Source organism: Ciconia boyciana, chromosome 2, assembly GCF_034638445.1.
Source record: "Ciconia boyciana chromosome 2, ASM3463844v1, whole genome shotgun sequence".
Taxonomy (NCBI): domain Eukaryota; kingdom Metazoa; phylum Chordata; class Aves; order Ciconiiformes; family Ciconiidae; genus Ciconia; species Ciconia boyciana.
The window spans coordinates 25,692,872-25,710,128 of NC_132935.1; the positions used below are offsets into that span (position 1 = coordinate 25,692,872).

The 17,257-nt window shown below is 43.6% G+C and overlaps 1 protein-coding gene across 1 annotated transcript in view; it reads right to left on the reverse strand.

Annotated features, from left to right (window-relative positions):
* The window catches only part of SDC2 (syndecan 2), a 62,184-nt gene that overhangs the window by 30,036 nt on the left and 14,891 nt on the right, over positions 1 to 17,257 (reverse strand). The window lies entirely within an intron of this gene.

Below are 17,257 nucleotides of genomic sequence, written 5' to 3' on the forward strand. Positions count from 1 at the left end.
TATCAATAAATTCTGAGTTTCTGGCAAGCGCCCAGCATGGTGGCTGGTCAGGACAAGGAGCCCCGCAGAAGGGCACTGCTCCCTGCAGCACCGGTGCTCAGCTCTGCTGCCGACTGCAGTCACCCAACCTCGACGGTGCCTCCTGCGTGGGTTGGGGGTTTCAGCTGGCCTGATGGAAAGTGCCATGGCCTAAAACACAACATCAGCCTTGGATGAAACCTAAAGTATTTTTCCAGCATTATCTGCATCTACTCCTACTCTCTGTGTCCCTCTCTGCTTGGCACAGGGAGGCAAAAGATCAAAGTGAGTCCCCAAAGAGTCATATGCACATTCCTTTCCCTCTCAATATCTCTGTACAATTAGCATCATCACTACAAATAGACTTCACTTGTAATTTTGAAACCACTGGCCTCATGCTGGATTATCCAATTCAGGGCTTTAATACAGCAGCACTCTCAGATGAGACTAAGGAGATGGGGAGACATAAAGTCACTGTGTATTTCAGGCACCTAACTTTACTTTGATTCAGAGTAGCTAAATTTAGGACCAAAAGGTCCTTCTACAGATCAATGGAGAGAGGTATATTCTCCTGAGGGCTGTTCACAGTCCTGATTTTATGTCTGAATTCAGGCTCCTCAGTTAAGAGTTAACAACTGAACAGTCCTTCCAACACATGTTAAGCAAGGGAGTCAATCTCTGACTGAAATGGCACCTATAACGTCAGGTTCCAGTAGGTCTGAATGAGTTTTGGAATAAAACAGTAGAGAGGCACATTGCAAAGCCAGCAGATATTCTGCATTTTCCAAGATAACAATTACTGTGACAACAGCACATTTACGAGACTTGGAAAGAAACCTCAGTATCTCAGTGCTGCCATAAGATGCATTGAAAAAACCCCAAACTCCACAACTTCAGGCTGCAGACCCATACTTTTGCAGCTGACGGTTCCAATAAGAGACCTCTGTTTATCTGTAATGACACAGTATAACCCAACCAAGTAGGTGACTCGTCCCTAGACTGGGACAGCGGGCATTCATTTCTCTGGACACTTTATAAGGAAGGAAAAAAAAGCAACCGCAGCATAATTCCTGACTGCAGAGTTCTTTCAGCAAGAAGAAGTGGTATTTCTCTGGCCATGTACAATAGCAGCTATTTCACCTCTGAAGTATACAAGCACCCAGACATCACTGTCATGCAACTACATGCGTGGACCCAGCTGTATAGAAAATCAGTTCTGCTGGCTAATTAGCACAGTACTATGTGCCAAAAAAATTCTTCCAGGTAAACTTTTTACCTCTTCTTATACTGCTTATAGTCGCTTGATGACCACTATGAAAGTTATATTGTTCCACACTCAGAGCACTGCAACTCTCCTCCAGTTGTTAATTCTACCCTGTACAGTCATTAAATGAATGGTAACATACATCAGATCCTTTCTCAATGCCATCCAGTGTGTACAGGAGAATGCACGCTGAACATAATGCTTTAGAAATAACATTTTCCACGTGCCGCTTTGCAGAATGGAAACCAAAGGAGTAGCTGCATCGCAATACAGTAATCAAAATCCACAAGATACACAATTATTCAGACTTGCGCTATCTTGGAAGGATGTAATGGTTCGTAAAACCTGCAGACTGTGTATTTTACTTTATTTTCTCATGCACAATGAGAATGAAGTGTAATCCATTAAGGCTTAAAATTAAACATCCCGTATCTACCATGCAATGAGACAGAAACCAGTCAAACCAGTTAAAAATTCACAGTTCTTTTCTACGTAAAGTTAGCTTCATTCTTAAAATCAACAGAGGCAGTAAGACCGGGATCCAAACGCAAGCGAGACAGCCTCTTGAAATTCTGCAACACAGTTAGCATCAGAAATCTCCCAGGTGTGAAATGAGAAACTAATGGAGCTCGCTAGCGGTGAAAAGACTCAAACCCAAATTGTGTGGCAGGAAACTGCTGCCGTTAAACATGCTGATTATCATTTTAGCGACATTTTACCTACTAAATCCTTCATGGACCATAACTATACGTTATGCTCTTTGATAGAAGCATTGTATACCTATCAATTACAGAATAGCAGAAAAAATTGACCTAAGGCCAACCTGTAAATGTGAGATGTGCTTGTGTTAAAAAGTGCTTGAAATTTCTGGTAATTATACACCTATTCTACCTACAGACAATAAGGACCTATTCCCTCAGCATAAGACAGCACTCCAGTTCTTATTCCTGTGACACCTTCTTCTCTTTCAAGCCAGGCTATTGATAAATGCCCACACAGTATGAAAACCCCCTACGGATACCTGCATATAATGCACTTACAGATGACGGTGTCCTGGTCAGCAAGATGAAATTACCTTACAATGGCTTAGAAAACCTTCCAAGAGGGACATATTGTCCTAATGTAATAGGAGGCTGTGGGAACAAACAAGACGAGAACAAAACAAGACAATTATACAAAAACAACTTCCCAGCTAACGTCTGAAAGGCAATTACAGGATATTGGTGTGCTTCCTGGCCCCAAGCTGAAGTACCATCGCTGTTCATCAGCGATAGGGGAAAAGGAAAAGAGAAGAAGCACAAACAAGCATGAAGAACTTAAAACCCATTCCTGGAGAGCCCCAACCACCCAGAGGGCCAGGCTTAAAGCGAAGGATTCAGCTCCAAAGACACCTACTTTTAGGCAGGCATTTGCCTTCAGCTCAGTGTCCAAAATCCTATTTTAATCAGTGGAAATCTAGTCACTGCAAGCAGGGGAACCCTGCTGAGCTTCCTAAATACAGACAGGCACATAGCACCGCTTGGGATGCCCCAGGCACCCGCCCTGTCCCCAGCTCCTGCTCCAGATGGACGCATGCCTCCTGCAGGTCCTCTCACACCTTCCAGGACTGTGTGGACCTCCCAGTGCTGGAAGGTATCTCAAATGGCACAAAAAGTTAAGATTATTTGTCTTCTCTGCCCCACGCTGGGAGGGCAAGAGTTGCAGGCAGAAGGAGGAGGCTGTCTCCGAATCAGGGACTGGTCTGTGGCATACTAGACAAAGGACCCTGAATGAAGGTTACGCAGATGTCTGAAACACTTCTGGAACGCTCAGCTTTTTAACCTCAGGACACACTCCCTATTCACAGGTACTGAATATAACATGAGTGAAGCCTGGCTTATCACCCTTCAGTGACAGCAACTCCTGCACAGCAGGGCAAGCTTTGGAGAGTGCTCCAGGTTGTCACCCAACAGGTCTTCTAGAGTCCACTTACACCACCTAGAAACTCCTCGGATGACGAGGTCCGGGCCAAACCCCCGGATGCTCCTCACAACAGCAGATGTCAACGCAGACTTCTGTATCCCATGTGTGCAAGACGATTACACAGGATAAAAGAAGTACATTTGAGAATCTTTTTCTCAGGTTGCCTTTTTTAACTAAAATGCCAAGCACAGAAAAAGAAAGTTTCCAAACCTTCAAAGCTAATTTAAATAACCTGTTGTTTATAGAAGCGAGAACTCCTCTAATATCTTTGTAACACAAATCTATTAAACATTTTTTCTAATAACTAGAAAACCAAGAACCCCAGTCTTTGCCTTCCTCACCACAACTTACGCGTTGCTTAAACTGTTTCCCCTTGTTGCTGTGGGAAAGACCCTGAGAACCAGCAATAGCTCCTGCACCAGTGAAGGAGCATGTCTAAGCTGTGCAGCACCCTGCTGAGCTCTCCTACAGATCACTAAGTTCCCCTCATCCCCTGCCTCCTCTGACACATCCATGTCAGAGCCCATGGGAGCGCAGGGTGCTACAGCAGCCACAGCTTCTTCTGGAAGGAACAATCCTCCCCTTTTCCATGGTGAAAAGCTAACGAGGGCATGGTGGGAAAGAGGAGGGCACCCTTCTCCCCAGGCTTGGGCTGTCCTGGCTCTGCAGTGAGAGATCAGCATTTTCACCAGCCCTGGGCTCCACAACTACATAGAAAATAACTTTCAGTCTTATGCCTGTAGACACAGGCATGGGATTAGAAGATGTCACCTTAGTCATACCTATAGCATAAGAACTGGAGAAAATATTCTGATTTAGAGCAAGCTTTACTATAATTTCAGTGCACATAGCTATGAAGTGATTTGCAGAGATTTACATGTAGCTTTTCAGCAGTTCTCAGCCACATGGTCCCTTTGCAAAACCAAGGCAAGTCTTCAAAGGACACTAAAAAGGACTTGCAGGCTGCAATCCTAAACTGGATCTTAGATGGGCAGTTGAAGACAGCAAAGTGAAGCATTACCAGCTGCCTGTGTTAAAACACCTGTAGGTCTTCTACTTCCAGAGTTTCTCATTGCACACATCATCAGCCATATTTATACAGAGATTAGCAGAAAATCTTGGTGAACATCTCATTCTTTCTTCAAGGCCGGAAAGACAGGTCCAGGCAGGATTTGCAAAGGCTGATGCATTATTACTGATGTTTCCCTCCTGGCTGGATTCAGCCAGAAATTGGCCAGGCAGGGCAGCTGATAGTAGCTCTCCCCTCCTCATCAAGGTGTTGATGAAAGCTCCAAATAAAGCTTCCAAAATAAATGCTACTACAACATTTTTAGGGTGTAGGCACATCCCAAAACCTCATAAACCAACAAGACGGCTTTTGTTCTCTTGACTGAAGGCCAAGCATTTCAGAGCACTCCACTGAAAGCTAACCAGAAAGGCTGCCTATTTCCTTCCTTCCCAGGCTCTCAAAAACACTAGCAATGGTATTTTTCTTCAACCATAAATCAGACTGCCTACTAACACACTGCAGTACAGTATGTAAAAGGTAATTTGTAAAGGCAATCAAAAAAATAATAAATAAATGCATGACTGTACTCCATACTGCACTCACTTCTATTAAAAATAGGCATTTTGCTTTATTGCAATAATTCTAAAAGGGATAAAAGGACAATTTTAGAAAATAATAAAGCTCTATACATAAGACACACACACACACACACAAACCACTCACAAAATCCAGCCACCACCAAGGAAGGACAAGTCCCAGATTTTAATTCCTCTATATGCTTGAGGTCTGTGATTAAGTTGAACATAGGAGCAATTAACTTCTGTGCGAGTAACACGTACACTTTATTGCATATACAACTAGAAAGCCTTGACAGCTTCCTACAGAACAGGCATTCCCACAGGGGCTTTTAATTTATTTTAAATACAAGTACCTCTTGTGAGGAACAGAAAATAATACACAAACTCCTCACAACAGCTTGAGGATGAGAACATGGGCTGGGGGGGACAGAAGGGGTTTTTTTAATCTTTATCTTGTTTAGAAAACTTGCATATACTTCTAAATTTCCTTGATTTTCACATGAAGTGTAGTTGCTGCAATAACAACAGTCACAGGTAACTAGAAGTCATTAGCAAGCTGCATACTCTATGGATGTTCTGTCCTTTTAAAGCAGAAAACACGTTCCTGGTTTAAACTTGCTCAGTGAACTCTGTTCTCTGGGCCTAAATTTTTTTCTGTGTGAAGCGAGACATCATCTAAATGTTTCTACTGCTTTCAAATACATGTCTGTGTCTGGCTGATACTGCCTTGAACCAGTAGCATTAAATCAAATGTCTCTTACTTTAGGAAGGAATGAGCATTATTTTCAAAATTAATACAGCATAAGTACTATGTGTAAATTTAGACTTACTTATTTGGGGATAACTTTCCCCAGTTGCAAAATCCTAAGGCTGCTTCTGACAACAGGAAAAAAAGACCTTTATTTTCTTGGAACTACTGACTGAGAGATGTCCCCTGTTCAGCATCTGTAATGAAACCCACCTTGTGTGGGTTGAACCCACGGCACAGGTAATATTACTGCCCTTGGAAGAAGCAGCCTTAAATTATGGAATCCTGTTCCTGGTCATTACTGATGAGAGAGGAAAAAGAAAAGTGTAGCCAAATTCAGGCTTCAGCATATTCCTCTAAGATTATAGGTTGCTGAAACACTGAAGCCAAACCAGAGAGGTTTTTTTCCCCCTCAGAAATAATTAAATCACATTAGGGAAAAAAAAAATTAGAACAGAGGTAGCCTACAAACCTATCTTTTATATTGGACACTAATTGAAAAAGATACAAAACCAAATAAGTTTAGGAAAACATTAACCTTAATTATACTGTGAAAATCCATGGCCGTTAAACAATCATCCACATCTGATACTTACCTTATTATGTGCCTTAAGTAAAACTGAGTATCTAGCTCAAGGGAATCCCTGCTTAAAAATTAAACGTAAGTAAACTGAAGCACAATACGCCTCCATGATTTAAAGGCTTAAATCACTTAAGTACAGCCATGAAACAAAAGTCATACTACAGCATCTCATTTGAGATTGCATTTAGAAAGATACACCATTAGAGGACCGAATCTATTAGCAGAGAATGCAGCAATTCCTGCCAGGCTGTTTGATAGAAAGCAGGCACTGATATAACCTAATCTGTACAACTTCCCATTAGCAATACCACTTCCTAAAAGGAAGGCATTAAGGTTGAAGGGCTCTCACAGCAGCTACCGCAATTCACCATATAGAGCAAAGCAAACCCAGCAGAATTACTTTTCTAAAAGGTAAAATGGTCATCCTGAGATGTCTTTCCAAATCATAATTATTTAACACTCCTTACCAGAGACAGACTTGTAGCATACTATAGAATTTGCAAGTACTTTAGTTTATTTACTTTTTACAGGCGCTCAAATGGGACTTGTTATCCAGTTCCCCTCCTTCTACGTTAGCTCTTGGCCATGCTGAAGGCAACACTGCTGTCACTTCTGGTTTAAATAGAGACCTCAGTGCTTGCTTGGTGCTGTGGCGAGAAATACTCTGACACAGCGCAGGTCTGTCTTTTTATCTCTGTGCAATCTCATTGAAGACTACAGCTTTCTTTTATACAGCTGAAGTATCAAGTTTTAGCAAGGAGGCCATAACACTGAGGTCTTAGTACTCACCTCTCTTGAAACTCAGATTACCAGGAAAAAAAATGTTCCCCTCTTATTAGCCTTTTATTATGAAATAGCTATTCATAGATTCCTGAAATACCTGCAATTCTTTTAATTCACTACAAAGAAACTCTTATAAAGCTTAATGAATTGCAGAAACATTATACACTAACAAAGGTAAGATGCTTCAAGAAACAGGAGGAATGTTCATTCAGTATCGTACAACACTGAAGAAAATGACACAGGAAGTTAACGATGTTAAAAAAAAAGTATACTTTTATAAAAACTTCCCACAGAATATATGTAAAGGATATAAAACCGGAAAAAATAACTTCGTAATGCATACACTTTCTAAAATTGAGCAGTTTAAGGAGAGTTATAGGAAGAGAGTGAAAAATGCGGGTCTATGGTAAAATACCTTTGTTTCTGTATAAACATGTCATAAACTATAAATTATACTTTCCTTGTCAAATTACTCAAAAGGCTGGCGAAGCAGGGTGAGGTGTCATGCTAGCAGAAACCCCACATTGCAGATTATACTGTGTTTTCAAACTCACACAACACCTTTTTTGAGGTGTGCTGCCTTGGCGTATCTGAGAGGAGAGAGGTCCAAAGTTGAAGCTTCACTTGGAAAATGGGAGAGGAAAAAACTGCTCCTGCATATTTTGCTTTTATCAACATCACACAAGCAGGTGTCACACACCTTGAGGGACAAATAAAGATCATATCAACTGCTAGCACCAGCCAAGTCACTGCACCAATACGATTTGGAAACCTGCTTCCCCAAGAGTCACGCACAAAGCATGGCTGCTGGAATTTCAGTAAAAAAACCCAGAGCTGCCAGAAAGAAAAACCACTTTGCGATGCAGTCCACATCAGTTTCTTCTACCTTCCAAGACATCATCCTCCCTTCGCTGCTGGCGAGGCAGCCTCAGGAGGAGACCAGCCCTCCATCACCAGACAGACCTGCCCATGGGAGAAGCGGGTACCACAGCGAGCACCTCGCGCACCCAGGCCAGGGTTTGCCGTGTAACTGGTGAGCATCCAGGTACAGGTTGCTGCCTGCTGGCTACTCCTCAAACGGGAGGAAGGCCTCACTAACAGAGAGCAAAGGAGGTCTCATCACCTGAGCTCTGAGGCTGAAGTGACATGAGAAAGATGGAGAAAGAAAGGAAGGAAAGGATATACTAGGGCAGGTGTAATAAAGGTGTAATTTCCCAGTATAGCTTCTCTTCAATAGAGTACCTCAAATTTTACACTAGCAAAAGCCACCTACTAGCAAAGATGAGTGACATAAAGGCTGAGCAACTGCAGATATAAAACATGATGAATAAAACTGTGATTGCAGAAAGGTGACTTTTCATTGCTAATACATCCCAAGTGGATAAATTATCATGAAAGTCCTAATACATGGAAATTCAGCCACCCGGGAATTCAAGCAGTTAGCAGCCAGATCTATTTTTAATCGTATTCATCTGCCAGGCCTAACGGCAGAGCGGGAAGGATTTGGCAAAGCCAAATCCTCTGGAACGGAGCAGAACTGACTACGGGCTTCGGAGGTACGACCTTACTGCACTCACCGCAGGGTACGTGCCTACAAATCCTGCCGGCTCCCCAGTCCAGGGGCAGAGCAACCAGCTTCAGAGGGACTCAGGAGCGAGCACAGTTTCAAGTGAAGTACCCCACCCCAATAAAATAGACCTCATCTGTGCCTGATCTATATGGGACACGACACCAAAGCTTCTCCGGCAGGAAACAAAGAACAGAATCAGAAATATAAACAACTTCCAGGAATGGTGAGTATGTAAGAGGAGAATTAAGGCCTCAGTCCACGTGTCACATGTGGCATCAACTTTGGAGGACCCAAATCTGCAACATCACTGAGGTTGATGTGCACAACCTCTGCACTGCTAGACCAGTACCTACACCTGGTACAAGCTGGCCAACTCAACACTAGACCGAAGTCTACAGCTGCAGATTCCCAGGTGCTACGGTGCGATTCCAGCCCTTGCAAACACCCACCGCTTGTGGAGTATCCTCAAGCAGGAGCAAGGCGGTGGCCATCCAACAGCCTGGGCTTCAGCCAGGCCTGGGCTGCAGCTCCAGAAACAGGCAAGATGCCTTACGCTGCTTAGTATTTTGAGTTTGGGGCGGGGGTGAGGATTTGGGAGGAGAGAAGAGCAGGCAATTGCCAGTTACCAAGTTAGAAAAACAAGAGTGCTTCACAAATAAGTCTGCAAGGAGAGCTTGGGATGGAAAGTATTACTTAACCAAAACGGGGACATCGCATACATGTTGTGCTTCAGTCACACTTAGGAATGACAGGTAACAGAATTACACAGGCAATGACAACCACTGCTTTCCTTCACGTGAGGCACAGAAGAAACATCCTTTCTTCCAGTTAGCATGGTGGAAACTTGTCAAGACTCATAGATGTCTGTCATTTCAATTCCCTCTCTGAAGGGCTGACCAAAATAAGTGAGCCACTTCTACAGGAGGCTCTTCTGGAGTTACTCATCTTTTCCACTGAGACAATTCCACGCTTGTCTGCAGTGATCTGCATCCCCTCTCTCAGCTGCATTCCTAACTTTAATTGCCAAACACAGCACATAAACTGCCTCCGGTATATATAGTTTGACTCATTTTTCATTTTTTAAAAGCAGCAATGGTTCTTAGGACAAACTTGCAAGGCAGACAGCTGCCTCTTCTCTGAGTTTGTCAGCTCCTCCTGCTCAGCCTGGGCTATGCAGGCTGCTCCTCCCAGCGCACCCCTTGGTGGGTTTTGCTTCCTTCACAGTCTCGTCACTGAGATACAGTACTGAATAAAGCAACCTGCGCAGTGTTAGTCTAAGTGTTCACACCATTCAGTGCTTATACTGAATTTTGTACCATTCTCTCCTCCCTCCAGAGCACTAAAATTGACTACATTATTTTGTTAGTTCATAAATAAATAAACAGATCTCCAGCAGACAAGAGCATGCTCTGGCCTGTCTTGGATCAATCCAAAACCCTGAAACCACTTTGTGGAGCATTTTAACACAGCCAACAAACCCTCCAGGGAACACACGGGGTCAATTCTGGCCCAGTGACCTGCTAACACTTTTGGATTAGGGCTTGCCCACAACCTGTGGCTCTGAGCTTGGACCTCCACCAGATGCCCCCATGCATGCCTCACTTTATGCAAAACAAGGAGTCCTACCAGGGACCCCATTTCGGCTCGCTCAGCATGCTTCGAGCATGTGCTTAAGTTGTGGACTGCATCTGATTTGCCTTTTTATCTTTTTTTTTCAATTCATGTTGTAAAGGACTGCTCTGAAAATACAAGTTATCTTCATTTTTTTGTGTTACTTACTTATCTGCAACTCTAAAATACTTTAAGACACCATACAAGTATGTGCTTGTACTTTAAACCCCTATGATCTTTTTATTTGGCACTATTAACAATTAAGAGGTCCTAGAAAATGAGATAGATGCAAGAATAACAGAGAGTAACGCGTGGGATCCATCTAACCTGAACATCACCACCAGCCTCCCCAGACAGCATCTACTGCACATATCTAACACACAAGGCCCAGCTGGCGCCCAGCTTCTACCTGTCACAACACAAGCTGTATTGCAGTTGCACAAAGTTTTATTTGAAGGTCGACAATCACCAGAAGCTGAAGAGAGCCAAGTGAGGCGATGGATCAACCACTATTTAGTGTTACACAACCAAAACACGTTCTTCAGCAGCATCTAGTCATACGTAAAGTGGAGACTGAGGTTGTCCTAAATCCCACCATAAAAAAAGACCATCGTCCAGCAGAGCAATGCACACGCACTAACAGATGTTGACCACTGCAAAAAGGAACTGCTGCCAGCTTCAGCTCTCTGCCTTGATGACTGAAATCCACAAGCCTCCTGATTTAGCTTGGCTTCAGCTACTGAGGCCACATGGCCAAGCTGTGGCCCCTGGCCCATCGGCAGACCCCAGGCAGCACTCATCCCACGTGGCCATCACACGCCAACAGCAGGGCAGCCGATACCCTCAGCTACAGGAGGAGGAAAGGGTCGGTGGGGCAACCAAGCAGGGACCACATGGCAGCATGGGGCTCCCAGCCATATGCCCATCCCTCTTCCACCCCAGCAAGGACACAGCTGGCAGCAGAGCTGGGGAGGTGCCATGGGGGGCTTGGGGCACCAGCCCCACAGGAAACTGGCAGTGGGGCTCAGGCTGGAGGGCTGCCCATCCCACTGCTGGCACTGGGGACACACTTGGGAAATTAAGATGGCCACACTTCTCTGAATGCCATTCTCCCACTGGTTCAAGCATCGACTTTATTTGTGGACTAACTTCCTCAAGCCATAACCATGAAACAATCAACACTTCTCTGCATCCGTCAGAGTCACTGATGGATACCTAGCATGACCAAAGCACTTTACTTTCCTAAATAAATGAAGTTCTGCCAAATCTACATCCTATGTGTACACAGAGATAGAGCAACAAAAATGGCTTGACAGAGGAGTGAAGAGAGGTGTGAGCAAGTAAGGAACCACTTTTTTTTTTTTCTTCTTTTTTTTAAGAATCACTTTGGTGAAGCCTATTTAAAAAAAAATCTTTTGAAAGGCATCATAATGAATGAAAAGTTTTGCATGCTTGTCACTCTGCACCTGTACAACAGACTTCAAAGCATTTCCTCTCTTTGCTGAGAAGCCACCTAGACTTCTACCCTTCTCTGAGATATCATCTTTATTTTCATTGCTCAATGTTTATTCCTCTAAAAATCAAAGTAGTAGAGAAATAGACATGTATGTATCTATTACCAAAACAAGGAACAGGTCAGCTATCTTTGTTATGTTTTCATTCTGTAAGAAAAACACCTTGCTGTATTCCCCTTTCTAGCTGAGATTGACATCCTTCAGTGTCTTTCAGCGTCTTTCATCCTTCAGACATCCTTCAGTGTCTCCAAAGCTACAGCTTTTTTTTTTTTTTGTATGCTGGAGTAAGATCTCCAACTACTACAACACAAACTTCACTCATGTTGATGGCATTTGCTCAGATATAACCAAGAGTAAAAGCAAGAGTATCCCAAATTTCTTAATGGAAATTCAGAAATGCTCTAGAAAATTTTGCTCAGAAGCAGACAAGGAAAAGTTTGCTATTAACATGAGCTACTTTATGCTGTGCTACTTGAATATCCAACAGGGAACACAATCTTGATCCCAACTCTCCATTTTTGGTGGCAGTAACAAGTAACACTGATGCGATGGAGGGGAAGAAACAAGTACTGATTTGTGGAACAGAGGAAAGGCAGAAAAATACATCACACAGCAGTTACATAGTTTACAAAACTGCTTTCTCCTACGCAAATTCAGAACATAATCATTTTCTGTAAAGCTTGAAGCAATATATTTTCATCCAAAGGATACCAGCAAAGTTGAGGTCTGTTCATTTCTGCAACTCTTTGCTTTGCATTCAACCAAGACAACATCAGGGTAAGCTTCCCCATAAATTAAGTGGCTGCAAGGTCAGCCTTTACTTCGCCAAAAGCAGAGGGGTCCCCGGGTGCCCCGGCAAGGCTGCCAAGCTGCCCGCATCGTCCTTAGGACACCTTTCCCACCGGGCGCAGGACGGAAGAGGCTGAGCTGGGAACGGGCACGCGAGCGCAGGCACCACAGCCCCGGTGCCACTCTTCACCCGCGGCACACTCAAAGGAGCTATTGCCATTTACTGTATTGCATGAAAGCCTGCTAGCTATGGGATGAATTATGCATTTGGGATAGCACCGGTTTCTATTTTCACGGCGCCGAGACAGCCGTGTGCAGCTGGAGGACTGAACTCTATTTTCTTCAGAGCAAGAGACTTAAAATAAGTTTGCTGCCTGAGGGTGGGAAAGCAGCTCATGCTATAAAAAAAGAACCTTTTCACTTTGTTACCGAAGTTTCTAATTTAATGTAACTGGGGTAATGGGTAGCCAATTTTAAGCGTGTGGTTTGGTTTAAATATTAACTCTGGTAGTACATAAGGCTTCATTCAAAGGGTAAGTTCAGCTGCATAGCGACAGTTTACAAAACAAGTGTAATGCAGCAGAGAACTGCGTTGTAATTACACCCTTGAAAGTTACTTTTAATCCTCAAAGTTTCATATGCTGCGGTCCCTTTAAAAAAAAATAAATAAAGCCCCACACAGAACACACTGACTGAAAAGGAAATTAATACAGTATCTAGTGTTCCTCATATAAAATTGCTAAAAGTGTTGACTTTTTAAAATGGTAGAAGCATATAACTAAATCTGGCTCCATAATCCGTGCAGATCATGCTGATGCATGGAAATCCCTGAACTGCTAGGCAATAGAAACTTTACATGTGAAAAAGTAAAGTCCGTAACTTGTTTTGATTCCCCAAGGCAATTCTGCAGCAAACCACCACTTAATGCATCAGCAAAATACCACTTACCAATGATTTCTTTTTAAAAGACCCAGCAGCATATCCCAAGCTGTTGTTTGAGGCTAGCCTGCTAGGCCGTCACTGATTATGGTAAAATCAGTTAGACTTTGGGGTGGATCTTTTCTTTTGGTGTGTTTGTACCTAGTCTGTTGTTTCTTAATAAACCAATACAATTCTCGCGAATTCTTTTTGGCTCCCTCTTGCCCTGCGTTTTTCCCCCCTTGTAACATACGATGCTTTCATATATAAATGGAGTTTTGCCCCTGCCATCAAACAGCCATAATGCTCACAGATGAATTATTGTTTTCCTGTTCTGTAGAAAATCCTGCCCCCTCCACCCCGAACTCTACATGCATTCACATGGCCCACTAAGCCCTGGAAAATGGCATTCGTAGTACGCCCGGACTTGTCATCTCCCGATACTAAAGCTGAACCAGCAATCCCAAATAGTCTAATGCTTTATTTTAGTACTGCCTTCCCACTTGCCTCTCCACAAAGACTGTCTAGTCCTAAAAAACCACCTGTCAATTCTGGATGCTTAAGCTTCAGAGATGAGTATATTGACATTTAAAAGCATATTGTAAAAAGAAAAATGTGTTCAGAAGCTCAGCTGTGTGACACCATAATATCCACCTAAATTCCCAAGGAGAAATCACAGCATCGCTTGAGCAGATGATCCATTTCAATCCTCCCTGCAAAGCAAACGAATTCACATCTCTAAGAGGATTTGTCCTGGAGAACTGGCCCCTTTTTCAGTGCTGGGAAGCACGAGATGCCCACATCTCCATCCAGACTTGGTGACAAGCACTGAAAAGGGACATTCCAACCACGGGCAAAAAGCAGCAGGTGGGAAAGACGTTGCTTAATGTAGAACTGTGCAGAGAGGGCAGGAGAGAGATGCCTTCCCAGCTGAAGCTGCCTCCTGGAGGAGCTCATTTATCAGGCATGAATGACTGATATTTAGAAGCTAATACATATTTATTAGATAAAAGCTAAATAAGTTTTAATAGCTCATATAAAATATTAGTTGATTTTCATCACGTAAGACCATTATAACCATATGCACTGTGATGCATAACCCTTAACTTGGTTAATTCATATGCTGAAAGCCCTGAATCACATAGATTTCCAAAGATAAAACTGATAAAATACAGGTACTTTACTTCATACATGAGCAGAACAGAGCAGTAACTGATTTGCTGGCATTGCAACAGCAGCTAGAAATTTCTTATGTTATGCTGAAGTATTGACGTAACAGCCATATCGGTTTGCGTATTTTCACATCAGTTCAGATGTGAAATACCATAAGGGGTATTTGGTTTTTTTCCACCTGAATATTCTGCTCCAACCTGCCACTCTGTCCCGCTTCTCCTAGTGAAAGCTGTCCTCTGCTTTCACAAGAGCAGCTACAGTAGCAGACACACCTCCACTTCCCCAGATCATCTTTTCTGGAGTCCCACAAATAAATCACTGTCGCCTTCATGTCTCACAACATTACTTGCAACACTATCACGCTTCCCTGACGAAGCACTGGTTTGGAGGAGGTGAGCGGCTCAGGGACTGGCGAGACGATGCAACTCCTTCACCTCCTGGCACCTCTGCTGGGAGCAACAGTGCCGGGTACCCGCACACTCTCCATCAGTGCTTCGCTTGGCTCTTGGGCAGAGTACAGCGAGGAACTGACTGCAGTCACGTCCTCCATGTAATAAAAGAAAACCAAAAAACAACAAAAACAAAAGTAGAAGGAATGAAAAGTTACAGCAAGTGGGTTTTCTTGGGTTTTTTTCCTCCTTTTCAGGGAAAGCTGCCTCTCTCCTATCCGTTGCTGCAGCCACTTCCAAAGCATGCATAATTTTCTGGAATGGCGTTAGTCGGTTGTGAGCAGTCACAGGATGATTTTCAGCATGTAAAGTCATACTGTGGCTCTCCTCTCCTCTTTCCCTGTCTCCTTGTCTGACCTTCTCGATGCCCTCCGTACCCACAAGAGATCACCAGCAGCAGCGCAGAATTACTCCATCCCCTCTACCAAATTTTCAGCAGAGGAAACTGTCACATTATTCATTTGTTGAGGGCAGACCCTCCACTTCGGAAATACAAACACCCAAATAAACTCTGGTAGCAACGGTTTCAGCTGAGAGGTAAAAAATGAACAGAAGTTGGTACTCAGCTACCTTTTCCTCCACAGAAAGTGCTGAGACACACTACTGGAGTTCTGGGCTACTTCATCCCTAACTTCTGCTAATTATACTAGAAATCCAGTGTACTTACCATGCAGCAACCCAGACCTTTATCATAGAATTAAAAAGTAATTTTCAATTCATGAAATATGAAAAAAACCAACCCCAAAAATACTTGGATTTGACATCTGTGGTGTTTCCAAGACTGCCTGGAATTACAAACACACTAAGGAGGGTATGAAGGGACAGATCCATAGACGTTTTCAAAATTAGGCTCCTTACCAAAATACATATTTACTTGTTTGACCATGATGCTGCCAAAAGAGACACACTGTCCTTTTGGAAAATGTCATCCATTTCACAACTTTCCCGAAAATACACTTTCTTATGCTTTTGTGAACACCTTAGCATACAAACACAAGCATCAAAAATACAAGAAAACAAACTAAGAGTCACAAACCGCCAGAGTTTCTTAATCATGAGCTGCTTCTCCCAGCATCAGAAAAAAAATAAATCCTGCTCTGCTTGGCATGCCAGCATATTATTTTAAATAAGTAGGAGGGCTGAAAGAAAGTCCCCCTTTATCTCCCAAACCCCAAGAGAAAATGAAGGAGGTATTTCCAGAGCATGTAATCAATGACCATCCAGTGAAGCCTATTCATTTTGGTCAGGCTTCGCAAGTCCTGCACCACACCTAATGAACACACTGCCTTCTTCTGATGCCTCTTACACTGCCAGCAGGAGAAGTTTAAAAATAATCACGGAAAAAGAAAACAGAATAGCCCTAAAAAATTATTATTGGAACACTTCTCCCCTTAATTTCCTTGGTGTTTGTTCCTTCTCCCTTGGAAGAAGCTGCCACCTCATGCAAGAGGTCAGCCTTCCAGTTTCAGCCTCTACTTGCATTGTAAGGAAAAAAAAAACCTCAAGAATTTTGAAAACGGAGGTGTGCGGGATCTCTGCCGCATGAGCGGGGACTTGGCACACCCCAGCCATCCTTCCTGCAAGGGTTCAGGTTAACCAGTCCCCCTGGGAAAGCCTGCATGCAACCGTGGCTGTCGTGGCCTACACTGCTTAGTCTTCTGCTCATGGGAGATTTGTTATTGGGGCACCTAGTGCTCCAGACCTTCTAAGAGTAAAAATCATGAGGTACAAAAGTTGTTTGTCAGATATTCATGCTTCCTCACTGCTGAGCAGTTTCTCCGCTTCAAAACGCACGTCTTCCAACACAGTCCCCGCACAGCACAGGCTTCGCGCAAGTTAGGTGTGATTGAGAAAAGATAAAAGGATAAGCTAGGTCCTTTGAAACAACCAAGCAGCTGCAAGCCAGGAAATACGGAGTTCATGCTCTACCAATACCTTAACTCTCACCCCGTTTCTTCGCCCTGACGGGAATATCAGCACTGCTCAGTGCGTGCTCTCAACTCTGGAAACGTTTCACATCATTGACCACAAATGAAGTGAGATACAGACATGCTTTTCCATAAGCTGGAGCCGGCTCTGTGGCCAGGGAAAGGGGAGGTTTCCAGTGGTGCCGGCAGCCCGGTGGAACAGGAGGGCTGCGTGGAGGGAGGTCATGGCGAGGAAGGAGCCTCCTGCAAACCCTGCAGCTGGAGACTGCCCGCCTTCCCTCCCGCTGCAGCCCCACCTGCCTCGGGCTTTTACAGCCAACTCTTAAAATGCACTCAGCGAAACTCCTGGTGAACTTTCAG